At 45.1% G+C, this 12,177-nt stretch overlaps 1 protein-coding gene across 1 annotated transcript in view; it reads left to right on the plus strand.

Annotated features, from left to right (window-relative positions):
* Positions 1-12,177, plus strand: part of ERBB4 (erb-b2 receptor tyrosine kinase 4) — a 528,150-nt gene that overhangs the window by 52,836 nt on the left and 463,137 nt on the right. The gene's annotated exons all lie outside the window — the stretch shown is intronic.

Consider the following 12,177-nt stretch of genomic DNA (forward strand, 5'->3'; position numbering starts at 1 on the left):
CACGTTGCCGGCTCCTGAAGCTTTGTTATATTTATTTATTTGTTTGTTTGTTTGTTTTCCTGACAAGGTCGATATGTGGCAGGTCTCAGCCTGAGCACCATTCTTGGATGGATATTGGATGTCCAAATGGGAAAGGGGAGCTGGTCAGAGTGTGAGTGGAGCAGTGAGAATGGTTGGGAGCTCAGGGGACAAAGTATTTGGTGATTTCTGGTTGTTGAGCTTACAGAGAAGGTAGAAGGTGGACCTGGGGACAGCTTTGAGGTTGCAGGTTGCTGCAGAGAGGAGGAGATAACCACATCAGGCAGGATAAAGAGATGTAGCCTGGAGCAGCAGCAAGGGACTGTCAGGTTACATACTAGGGAACACATTCTGCTGGAAGGAGTAGGGACTTGTGGCAGGCCCCATGTTACACAGGTCCTTCAGATGCTTTGCATTAGGCTTGTAGACACTGCTGGTCCTCCCAGCTCTATCCTACTCTGTGTGGGGTTTTTTTGTTATTTTAAGCATAGAAAGGAATACCACAAAGAAGTGTGCATGTTTATTTTTAGGGAGTTGGGTAATGGTGTGAGAACAGAGAGCTTTGCAGTGTTTTGGTACTACAATTGCACTCTGTTACACAGAAATGCTTCCAGCACCTGGGAAAAGGTGAGGCACCAAACTGGAGGGGTGAGTTGGCAACAGAGCAAGAAAGGATCCCAGTGTTAACAGTGACGAAAGAGGAATTGAGCTGGGGAGCGAGACACGTCCCAGGTTTGCTCTGAGCAAACAACCACGTGGAGTTTTGCAGCCCTTAATGCACAGGACACCACGTGCTCGCTTGTGCACGAGCTGCCAGGCAGGAAACGCCTCCTGTGCCAGTCCCTGGAGCTGGCAGCAGTGCAGGAAAATTCACCTTTAATTCACTGCAATCGATTGCAAATGAAACAAAGCAGCCAAGAGTAACGAAATGGAGCCCCCAGACCACAGAGTGTGCAGCTCCAAGTGGAACTGGCGGGCAGAGCTGCTGCTGGGCAGGAGGAATGGGCAGGTAAAGGTACAAGAGGCACAGGCTGTGGTCGTGACTTTCAAGTTCAATTGGTTTCCTGAAGAGCCCAGGCTGCCTTTATTACAGGTTGATACTTGTGCATTGTTTTCATGCAAAACACAGAAATTACATATGTATATTCCAAATGCGATGGGCGCATTATGTTGTGAAATGAAAATGATCTGGAAGAGAAATAACAGAGAACAAATAGATATTACAGGACAGCTATTACAATTATTGGAAATGCTGCACAGAGCTTTTCCCTTTTCTTCCACATTTGGCTTCACAGCCGTTTTTGGGAATGCAAGACAATTACTCAGGCTGAATGCTGTTGTGAATAAAGACACTTGGTTATTAAGAAATCCAATAGCCTACAGTTGAAATATCAAAAAGCATTTGTCCTGTGATATAATAATGTGGTTATATTTTTGAAGATGCGTACAGAGATGTTGCTTGGCATTGCAAAGGCCAGGAGCAGGCTTTATTTTGTTAAATAAAAACACACCCCAGGATGTGCAGCCTCCACCAGCAAGTTTTCTCTAGTAGAATATCTGATCATTTGTGGAACTTGCAGGAAACTTTGCTCAAGGTACAGGGGTGCATAAAACAAATCTTTGGACATCAGCACATTTTTTGTTTTGAATGATATGCATTGATGAGCTGCCATGTCTGATCTGAAATGTGTAAGACTGAAATGTGTAAGTATAAAACTCATTTTCATGGAGGTTGATGTGTGGAGCATAGGGCATGGGGGTTGCTTTAGCAAGTTGGTGTGGTGCTGGGTGAAGAGCTGTAGGTTCTTCCTTTTCCTCCTCTTAAACAGGTGAATTTGAAGTTACTGTTTCCCAGAACTGGGAAAGGGCTTTACATAAAAAGTTCCATTAACTACAGCTAATTAGGTAAATATCCACCCCGCAAATGCTGATGCTGCCTTGCACAATTCTGAGGTCTAAAACAGAGGGTGGGGAAGTAAATGCATTTCTTAGAAGGAAATACACATAAGTCTTCCGTCTCAGAAGGAGCTGAAAATTGACTAATTTTTCTAAGAAATATTTTTCCACCCAGCAGTATTCAGTTTTTACATGAGAAAAAAGGACAGCTAAAATTTTGGTTCTAGGAGTATCTGGACCGTGCAGTCTGTGGTAGCAGGATGCTGAAGAAAGATTAATCAAATAATTGTGCCAAAGAAGAAAAGGCAAATCGCACCATTTAATAAAAGTCGGGTGGTGACAAAGTCCAAAATGACAGCATGAACAGCTGCAGGCTGCCACGGAGAGCTGGTGCTGGCTTACAGCACGAAGATGCAGTGAGGCGTCTCACCTAGGATTTACTCTGACAGCTTTCACTTTCCTTTATCCCTGTCTCAGCTCTGCTACTAAAAGCTTCCCCATAGTTACCGCTAAACTTATCTCGCCTTTCTGGAAGAAACCCTTGGCTGCAGTTCCTTGTGAAAAGTGGCCGATTATAAATAACTTAGAGATAAGAAGTTCTAAACAACCTGGTACCCTGAACGTCTCTGTTCTCGAGACACACAGGTTATATAGTGGAAAATGAGCAGTAAAGAAGAGGAAGGCATCAGTATCTCAGTGGGAAAGCACAGTCCATGTGTAATAAAACCTGTGTATCCATCGCCTCCTCTCCGCTCACTCCTCTGGAGCAGCCTGGCAGCAAGGACTCGCCTTCGTGGGCATTTTCCTCACTGTCAAAGTAGCCAAATGTGGTGCAGAAGTCACCTCAGTTTCAATAACGAGGCACGAGAGGAACCCTTGGAGCTTGTTACAGGCCAGTTTGTGCATTTCTGTGCTCATTTAATAGGTTTGTGTCGAAACACCTTCAAAAAAGAGCATTGAAATAATTAGCTGGTACTTGGGCCATTTGCAGCTCACAGCTCTGCCTTTTCAGAGCCACAAGAGGAGGAAGATGAGGCACCCTTGGAGCTACTTTGGCTGTTTAGGCTACAAACAGAGCTCCCAACACAATGCACAGCTCTCTGTGCCTCCGAGCAAGTCCCTTCGTCGTCGTGTGAGAATTACAAGGGCTTTAATTTTCCTGTTAGTGCTGTATTTTTTCCCCCCTGCAGCATTGCTTTCCCTGCAGGAGAAATAATCTGTGGTAAAATCTAATCAGGACCATTCCAAGCACTGCATGGACCAAAGGAAACCCAAACCAAATCCAGCTTGCGATTTCTGGTCAGATTCAGCTGAATTCAGAATGCCAATATGCTGATTTTTATCTTGCACATTAAAGAAACTGAGAAACATGCTAAAAAGCACTCTTCTCCAGCCGTAATTTAGGAGCTGCCTTTATTTCCACTGCAACTGTGCATCCTGACTGGAGCTGGCTGGGGAGGGAGGCTCAAGGCTCACTGTCTGGGGACCTCATTCTTCTGTATCAGCCAGGCTGGGAGGGACAGAGCTTTTTCTTTGTGCCAAAAGCACAACATCAACAAGCATCCAAACTTGGCAATTTTTGTTCAGGAGCCAATACCGGGGTGAGTTGTTAAGCCCTTTGCCTTTGGGCAGTGGTTTGTGCTTGCCCAGTACTGGAAAAGAGCATGGTGATGGGTTAGTGGGATATTTTATTTTAGTTTTAGGGATATTTTAGTTGCATAGTGCACTTGGCAGGTGATTTCCTGCTGTTACATGTGGGTTTGTATTCCTCAGCCTTACAGCAAATGTGAAGACTGTTAACACACCTGAGAGGCAGTAAAATGGAGAGACAAATATTTGACACAAAATGTTACCTGCTCCATTACTGAAACCTTTTCCCAAGGCACGTTTTCTAACTTCTGGGTTTTCCATGTCAGGCTTTTGGGTTGGAGCTTGTTATGCTCTGCTCCATTTTTAGAAGCCAAATATTTCCAGCTAAACCTGAACTATTATGTTTTTTTCCCCTCTGTTTTATGAGAGTGCTTTTCCAGGATGAAAGGCTCGCTGGAAATGTTTCTTTTCATTCAAGTACCTATATTTTATGGTAAATTATTACCTGCTGTAAGTTCCTTGCAGGTATTTATATAATCTGTATCAACAAAGGATTTGAGTATTTTTCCTGCTTTTAGCTTCATGCATGTAGATATTTCTGCTTGGGGATTAGAATAGATATGTGAAACTTGAAGGGAGGTTGAGGCTGAAGCGAGATTGAGGCTGAAGAGGAATTTCCCTTTGCAGAGGGTCTGCCAGGAGCCTGACCTTCTGCAGAGGGTTTTGCTCAGCAAAATTGACTGTTCAGACAGAGGCAGAAGTCACTCTCAGCTTGTGGAGCTTCCTTCAGGCCGTAGCTTTTGGCCTCTTTGTTTTAAACTCATTTTTCTAAAATGGAGCAGAGCAGGCACATGGGAGGACGGGCTGAGCACCGGGAAGGTCTGCCAGCAGCAGGACAGCCCCATAAAACCCTGCGTCCCGGCTGCTAGCTGTGGCATCACAGCATCCCTGGGCATCAATGTAAATCCATTCAGTATGCTCCTCGCTTTCCCAGCCTTGTAAAGCCGTCGGAAAATGAAGTGAAAAATGGTGCACTGATTTCTAGTAACTTTACTCTGCGGGAACCAATTTGGAAGCATTTGAGTGCACATTTGCAGGAGGATTTGGGCACGAGCGCCGCGAGGTCTCCAGCAGTACATCTCCTTTTAGAGACTGTAATTGGAGCCCTGAAATGTCTTTAAACGCTTTATTTTAGAAATAGCTGAGGGTTTGGAACGAAGCCATATAAAGTTATGGCAGCACTTGACGATTTTAGGAGACTCTGAGCGTGCCAAATTGGAGCGCTGGTATCGGCGGGCGCGAGCCTCTTGCTGGCTGTGGCGGTGATCAGGACTGCTCTAAATCACAGAGCAGTGCAAAATGGGAGCGCGGGGCTCTGTGACCTTTTCCAAACGCTTAGCAAGTTTTGCCAAGCGTCCCCTCAAGGAAGGGGGTTTGCGTTGGTGACATTTCGTGTGGGCAGATATCATTAGTGAACTCGACTGCTGTGGCCCGGGGGAACTCGCCGCGTTCTGCGTAGAACTGAGTTTCCCAGATGTTGGCGTTCTCCTCCTTACATCTTCCTCTCTTATTTACGTGGGTGTGAGTGCAGGAAAGCAGGGCACAAAGAGCTGGATGTTCACTGGTCTCTGCATCCCACTTTGTGATTCTTTTATGGTGTTACCTTTAACTGCTGGTTTCTTTTAACCACTGCTTCCTTTTTGTTGTTGTTGATGGAGAACTATTATTTGCAGATCATTTTCCCTGACGTGGGCACCCTGCCCGGTGCTGCAGGCTGAAACTCATTCTCAGCACTGGAATTGATATCAGCTCCCTGGGAGGTACCGGGGCAGACCTCAGCAACAAACAGTGCCTTCATATCTTTGGGTAAACACAAAGTGAAACCTTCATATTCAGCTGTCATTTAGACTTCTAGCAGTAATTTCAGGTCTTCATGAATTGACAGCCCCCCGCCCCCATGGAACCAAATCTTTGTTGACAGCACACGAATGGATGGAATGCACCGGTCGCATCCTTCGGTTGGGCTTCACGGGGAGCAGAACGGCAAAGGAAATGAAGACCCAAGCTCCTGTGTCAGCTCCCTCCCTCCCACTGGTGTATTTGTATCCAGAGGGATTTTTTTTTTCTCTACGGGACCAGAAAACCAGAAATCAAATCTGAGAGAAAGAATCAGCAACTGAAATACGTTTTCAAAAAGGCAAAGATACCCTTTTAACTCAGAGAGTCATTTTGACTCTTTCTGGTCTTTAAATCTGTTTAAGTCTCTAATGACTTAATGTGTGCAGCTGTAAATCTGTGTGATAGCAGGCTTGGTTTTCCTTCTGTGCCGTGGCTTTGGCAAACGCAATCCCATGTCCCTGTAGTTCTTACTCCTCTGGTGTGTAGGGGAGTGTTTGGCAAAATTTTCTGTGTGTGCTGTTAGAATATTTCAGTATTATTATAAATATAAGTACAACCAACCATTTAGAACCAGGCAAGGTTTTATCTGGAAGAGCCTTCTCTCTCTCCCAGGCGGCACTGGGCCAATGAGTTGTCACGGGGAGAGGAAACATCAACATTTTGTAACAAAACCTCCTCAGAACCTTTGTTCCAAGAAAATAATTAGGTTAATTTGACATTGTTGTCTTGATCCAGGATATATGCCCCGTGTCTGGCTGGCTGGCTGCAGCACTTGGAATCTGAGAGCACAGATTCATGATCCAGTTCACACATCCTCTCAGTGTTTATAAACAGAGAGTTTTAAGTCATGTGGCTGAAATTTTTTATTGATGGAAGTTTTCTGCTGCCAGGGTTACCCACAGTGGAAGAAATCAAATCTGAATTACACTTGACATCTTTTAAGAGTAGCCAAGAGGGTGCCTGAACACATCATAATATCTCTGAAGTATTTTATTTCATGTCAGTGTTGTGGTTTATATTGTGTGCATGTCTTTTTTTTTTTTTCCCTTTGTACACACCACTTGCTTTGCTGGTCAAAATGAAAATGATAGAAATACATTTTTGTAGCCCAAGTGACTTCAGGAACTTGTAAAGCCATTGAAATTAAAAAAAAAAAAAAAAAAAAGGAAGAAAAGCATACTTGACTCTAACCTTCCCCCTCTTTAAGCAAAATAATAATCCTTTTTCTGTGTGCATTGGATTTTGAATGAAAGCTAAGATGCTTGTCCTTCAGGCTTTGGGTGTTGGGCCCTGGGGGTGAAGGTTCCCCCTTCTCCCAGGGGACATTTAGGAGTGAGTGACCCACTGCTTCCCATGGTGTTTTTCACAGACATTTCTGAGCCTGGATTTCCTGTTTGTTGTGTCCAGAGGTCCCAGTGTTGGCCCAAACCTCTTCCTATGCCTCTATTGGTTTCAGCAGAATTTAGCCTGTGTCAAATTTAATCTCTAACGACCTTGCGAAGTCATTCACGCATTAACTCCGCTCCTCCTCCAGCATAAATCTCATGTCCAGCCTTGTGGGTAAGGAGGGAAGGAGCACAGTGCACTCCTTTAAAAGGAGCAGATGCCCTTGGGCGCAGGCTTTGGATGCTGGCCTGGTGCTGGGAAGCACCAGAGGAAGGAATTCCCAGTCCTGTGGTGTGAGGGGTTGCACTGCTGGTTTGGGGACCTGCCCCCATCTGATGCAGCACCCTGCTGGAGAGCATCACTCTCTTCAAACCCTTAAAAAGGTCTCACATTCTATGTTGTTGTTGTTCCTTAGGTATTTCTTCTTTCTAGTAGCCTATATCTTCAGTGTTTGTCAAATACAGAACAGGGCTAGTTTTTCCTGACTCAAACCCCCCAGTTAATTACATTTATTCCAAAAAACCTGGCATATAAAGCCAGGACCAGTGGAGGGATGTTGATTCTGCTCTGCAGCTTGTCTTTAGACATTAAACAAGACTTCAGAGTTGGAAAGGAAATGCAGTATTTTAAAATCGTACGGAATGGCCAGTATTGAAAAAATAATTTAAAAATAATGAATCATCTCGTGTGTATAAACAGAATGGCACTGAGTAAAGTAAATAGAAATATAATTCAATTAATATACGTGTCTAAATATAATGACAGAGTTGAAACACAGCTGCTCTGTGCTTATTGAACAGACATGTTTTGACAGTATCAAAGTGAAAAAGCAGAAGCAATTATCCTACATTTTTACCCATTACCCTTTTACTGAAAATTATCTATTCTATTTAAATACTCCTATTTCAGTGAAGGGGAATTTTGCAGCATATACAATCCTTACTGAAAAAAAGAATCCAAAACCACTAGTAGGATATTAGGCATTTTTGGCATGTTAAAATTCCTGCCACTGGCAGAATAAAGCAGGATAACCAGCGAGGCTCTGCTGTTATAAAACATGAAATGCAATTATCATTGTACCAACAATGCCTTCTCAGGGTGCAACAAGTGTCAGGCCTAAATGAAGGCTTAGCCAAATAGTTGTTTTTTGGAGATATCTGAATGGGGATCAAGATTCTCACCTGTCTCTTCATTACTGCTCCTAATTGCAGAAGAGGTTGGAGTGTGTTGAGGAGTCCAGCCATTCCTCAGTAAGGAATGTGAACCTCAGAATGCTTTGGGGTGGAAGTCACCTTTGAAGATTATCTAGTCCAGCTCCTCTGCAACAAGCAGGGACGTGAGAGCTGCTCAGAGCCCTGCCCAGTCTGACCTTGGATGTTCCCAGGGATGGGGCATCCACCACCTCTCTGGGCAACCCCTGCCAGTGTTCTACCACTCTCATTGTGCAAAAAAAAATGTAAAATTCCAGTCCAGCTGCTGCTGGTGAGCTTTGCAAAAGGACAGCACATAGCTGCACATTTCAGCTTCCCCTTCAGTTCAGAGTACAAAGGGATTTCTCAGCTCCAGAGGTTAAGCCTGGAAGTAATCTGACTGGGAGTCCCTTAGGGAAACCCTGCTATGCTAACAGGATCAGACTTTCTTTTAAGCCTGACTTTCATGGGATCAGTTAATGATAGTGAGTTAGAGAACCGGTTGTTTTGCAAGGTCAATAAATGGTGCCAGTGTTGCATGGTTTTGTTAGAAAACTCTCACCCGTGCCCTGAGCAAACAACACAACTTCCAGTCCTGGTATTTATTGGCAGCCAGGAGCCATGGATAACCCAGTATCTTTTCCTCTTAACATGTCAGAGGAATAAATAAAACATGGGGAATGTATGAAATTATGCTGGCAGAATTTGATTAACCTAAACCTTGATTAACCAGAGTTTGATCAGTTTGGAGGCAGCTTTCAAATGGAATATAGTAAATAAATGGCCTGATCACATTCAGTGATACTCGCCTTTCATGGCCACTCATTTTGGGAAAGAACCATTGGAGGACTCCAACATGCCCAGAGTTTGTGTGCAAGCACCTTTCACACTGCAGTTTCGCATGGCATAGCCAGCTGTGAGTTAAATGTGTGTGCAGGTTCCATGTGATGATGAGAAACAAATACCACAGACATGCTGGTGGTGCAGACCAGGAGATGACACACCCACTGCCTCCTTCCTCTGCCAAGTCTTTGCATCTGGTGATGTCAGGGTTGAGACCTATCCTGATCCGTGTTAGGAAAGGTGCATTACATGAAAAGCAGTATTTGAGGGCTACTTTTGAGGCCTTAAGCTCTTCATACTCTCAGTCCTTCCTAAAAAGTACTGGCAGTGCCACATATTTGAAACGAAAGCATAAAAACCTACAGGTTCCATATCAAGTTGCTCAGTAGAGAAAATCCACCATGCCTGCAGTTCAGCTTTAGCATGCCAGTTGTTATGCATCCTGTTGTCATCCCTCTGCAGCCCTCTGGGGTTTGAATTCCTGTTTTGTTTAGTTTAATAGATACATCACCCTGTGCGTGCTGTCACTTTTTCCATGCTGGATGGTGATGTGATCTGTGAAACTTTTCATATATATGGAAATGCTTCAATAGAAAGAAAAAAGTCTCTGTACACAGGCATTAATTGCTGTCAGATCCTCGTGGTTTGGGCCAAGTCACTCCTGAACAGGCACACATTTGTTTGCCCTGCTTAGGCACTAGTGAGATGCTTTAGTATCTGTCATTAATAGCAAAGGAAAATAGTTGGTTTAACTGGGGGAGAAAGCAACAGTGGAGGATGAAGGTCCAAGAGCCGTTGCCAAATTTCTTTCAACCAAATTGGCTGCCAGTGTGTGCTGTGAATGAAGAAAATTGAGAACGGCAGCTAAGGCTTAACTAATGCAATCCTATTTGGGGCTGCAAACAAAGGCTTTGGCCTCTGTCCACGGGATCTGACCTTTCCATTGTGGATTGAAAGTTAAAATGATGGCTGGATTCAGTTCGACTAAGAAGGTACAGGGAGAACGAGACGGGAGCAGAAACCTTGGCCAGGTGTTGCTGAAAAATGCAATTTGTTCAATGCTGGGGAAGCAAAAAGCTCTGTCTTCATCTGCAGGTGTCATTTAGAAGCAGACTGAACAAAATTCTTCAGGATTTTGGAGGGTGGTGTTGTCCATCCAATGCCACTGGCATGCTGGGCTGTTAAATAATCCTCAGCCCTGCCGGCCTGGGGATTTATTAACCATTGCCACAGCTTGCCTCCAGCTCTGTCTCTGGGGGCATCTTTTTCCCATTTGCAGTTATTCATATGAAGAGCTCTTGGGTCTCGTCCAGGCTCTGCTCTCCGTTTCCCCCTTTGCTGGGTGCCCAGGAAAGGCTCTCTAAGAGGGGCCTTTCATTGCTGCATTCACAGGCTGCTCTTGGCTGACTTGGCTGGAAACACACACACCAAAGAAGCAAGCCCAGCTGTTCCCTTAAAGCAGGGGTAGTGGAATCCCCACAGCTGCAGCAAAGCCCTGGCACAGCCAGTGGGTGATGTGCAGCTCACAGGTACGGGCACACACCTGCAAAGGTGCTGGTGCAGCCCCTGGGCGTGGCTGTGCCATCCCCAGACCTGCTGAGACCCGGCTGGAACAGTGACAGTGACATCAGAGGTGGCCTCGCTTCTGCTGCTGGGTATGAAACGGCACCACAGCTGACCTGATACAGAGTAGGGGCTGGCTTTTGCAAAATATCTATTGGATACTGGATATTGGGATTTTTGGAGTGCTTTTCTATGCCAGTGTTCTAGATTTTTTTTACAAGGCTAAGAAAGTCAGAAAATCTGGAGGTGTTTTAGAGTGTTGCTCATAAAAATTGTTTTAAGAGCCTTATAACTGTAAACGGAAAAGCAGTTAATAGCAGGAATCTCTGCTAGATCCTTGCTCTAGCCAAAGCCTAATATTGTCAAATGCAATGGCAATTAAAATATTAAATACAGTTTCTTTTCTCCTTTTCTTTTCTTTTCTTTTCTTTTCTTTTCTTTTCTTTTCTTTTCTTTCCTTTCCTTTCCTTTCCTTTCCTTTCCTTTCCTTTCCTTTCCTTTCCTTTCCTTTCCTTTCCTTTCCTTTCCTTTCCTTTCCTTTCCTTTCCTTTCCTTTCCTTTCCTTTCCTTTCCTTTCCTTTCCTTTCCTTTCCTTTCCTTTCCTTTCCTTTCCTTTCCTTTCCTTTCCTTTCCTTTCCTTCCCGCACCTTCCCTTTCCTTTCCTCCACCTCTGGATGTCTTTTAATGCAGTGTATGTGGACCTTTGGGGAGGTACAGGCACTCAATACTTTGCTTTTCTATCAGTAATGTCGAGAAAGCGTTTTCCTTATCTAGTGACAGCAGATGGCTACTTCAGTGGCACTTGGGTTGCCAAGAAGCTCCCTGGCTTGTTAGGGATGAGCTGTCATGCCAGGAGCAGTTGTCCCCTCGCTGGAGGAGGTCCTTGTGGACCTGCCTGTGCTGGGGTTGGTGATCCCAGGCCCTGTGGTGAGCTCCATGGCACGGCTGGGTGGCAGCTGGGAAGGCGTCTCCACACATACAAATAATTAGGGAAGGATGATTTCCCCGTACGGGGCGACAGAGGAGTTACCAGTAAACAAAAGTTATAAATAGGAGACATCCTGCTCGTAGTGGAAATCCATCTGCATGTTCAGCCACACAGAGAGGATGAAACATCTCCTTTCTCTGAATTTTTTGCCCTAAAATGCACCATTTGCATTGGCTTTCCACCACGCTGAGCTTCACAGCCGTGGTGGGTACCTCTGGCAGCCTGCAGAGCCCCATGGTACTCCTGCAGAAACAGCACGGAAGGCAATTTCAGTTTGGTGGGAGAGGTGGCCAGCAGCTCCAGAGACAAAACACTGGAAAACTGAACACTTTTTGACTCAGCTGAACACTCTGGCTCAGCAGGCTGTTCTTCCCTGCTGGCCCTGCCGCTCTGGGGGACTCGCCTCGAGAAAAAACCACCGAGGCACTGCAGCCCTGCACTGTGATCTCAACAGGGTTGGTTTTTGGGGGGAGTTTTTCTTCTTTTTTTCAAAGAAAACGAACACATTCTAGTGGGAAAACATACGCTTTTTCTGTCCAGAATGTTTTCCTTTAAAAATCAAAACAGAAGCAAAATGCAATCTGTTCTGACAGGAGCGGGGAGGGAGGAAGTATTGGCTGGCTGTGTGTGTGCTATTTTCGGTTTAACTCATGGAAGAGGAGTTTCTTGGAGTCTCCTCAGAGTGCCTGCACGTCCTGGGAGGCTCCCTGGGAGAAGAACAAGCGGATGGCAGACCCTGAGCACCCGTTCAGGGTGGAGGCGGTGGGTGGAGAGATGAAAGCAAGAGCGAGCACTCTTGGGTCC

Source organism: Prinia subflava, chromosome 6, assembly GCF_021018805.1.
Source record: "Prinia subflava isolate CZ2003 ecotype Zambia chromosome 6, Cam_Psub_1.2, whole genome shotgun sequence".
Lineage (NCBI taxonomy): Eukaryota > Metazoa > Chordata > Aves > Passeriformes > Cisticolidae > Prinia > Prinia subflava.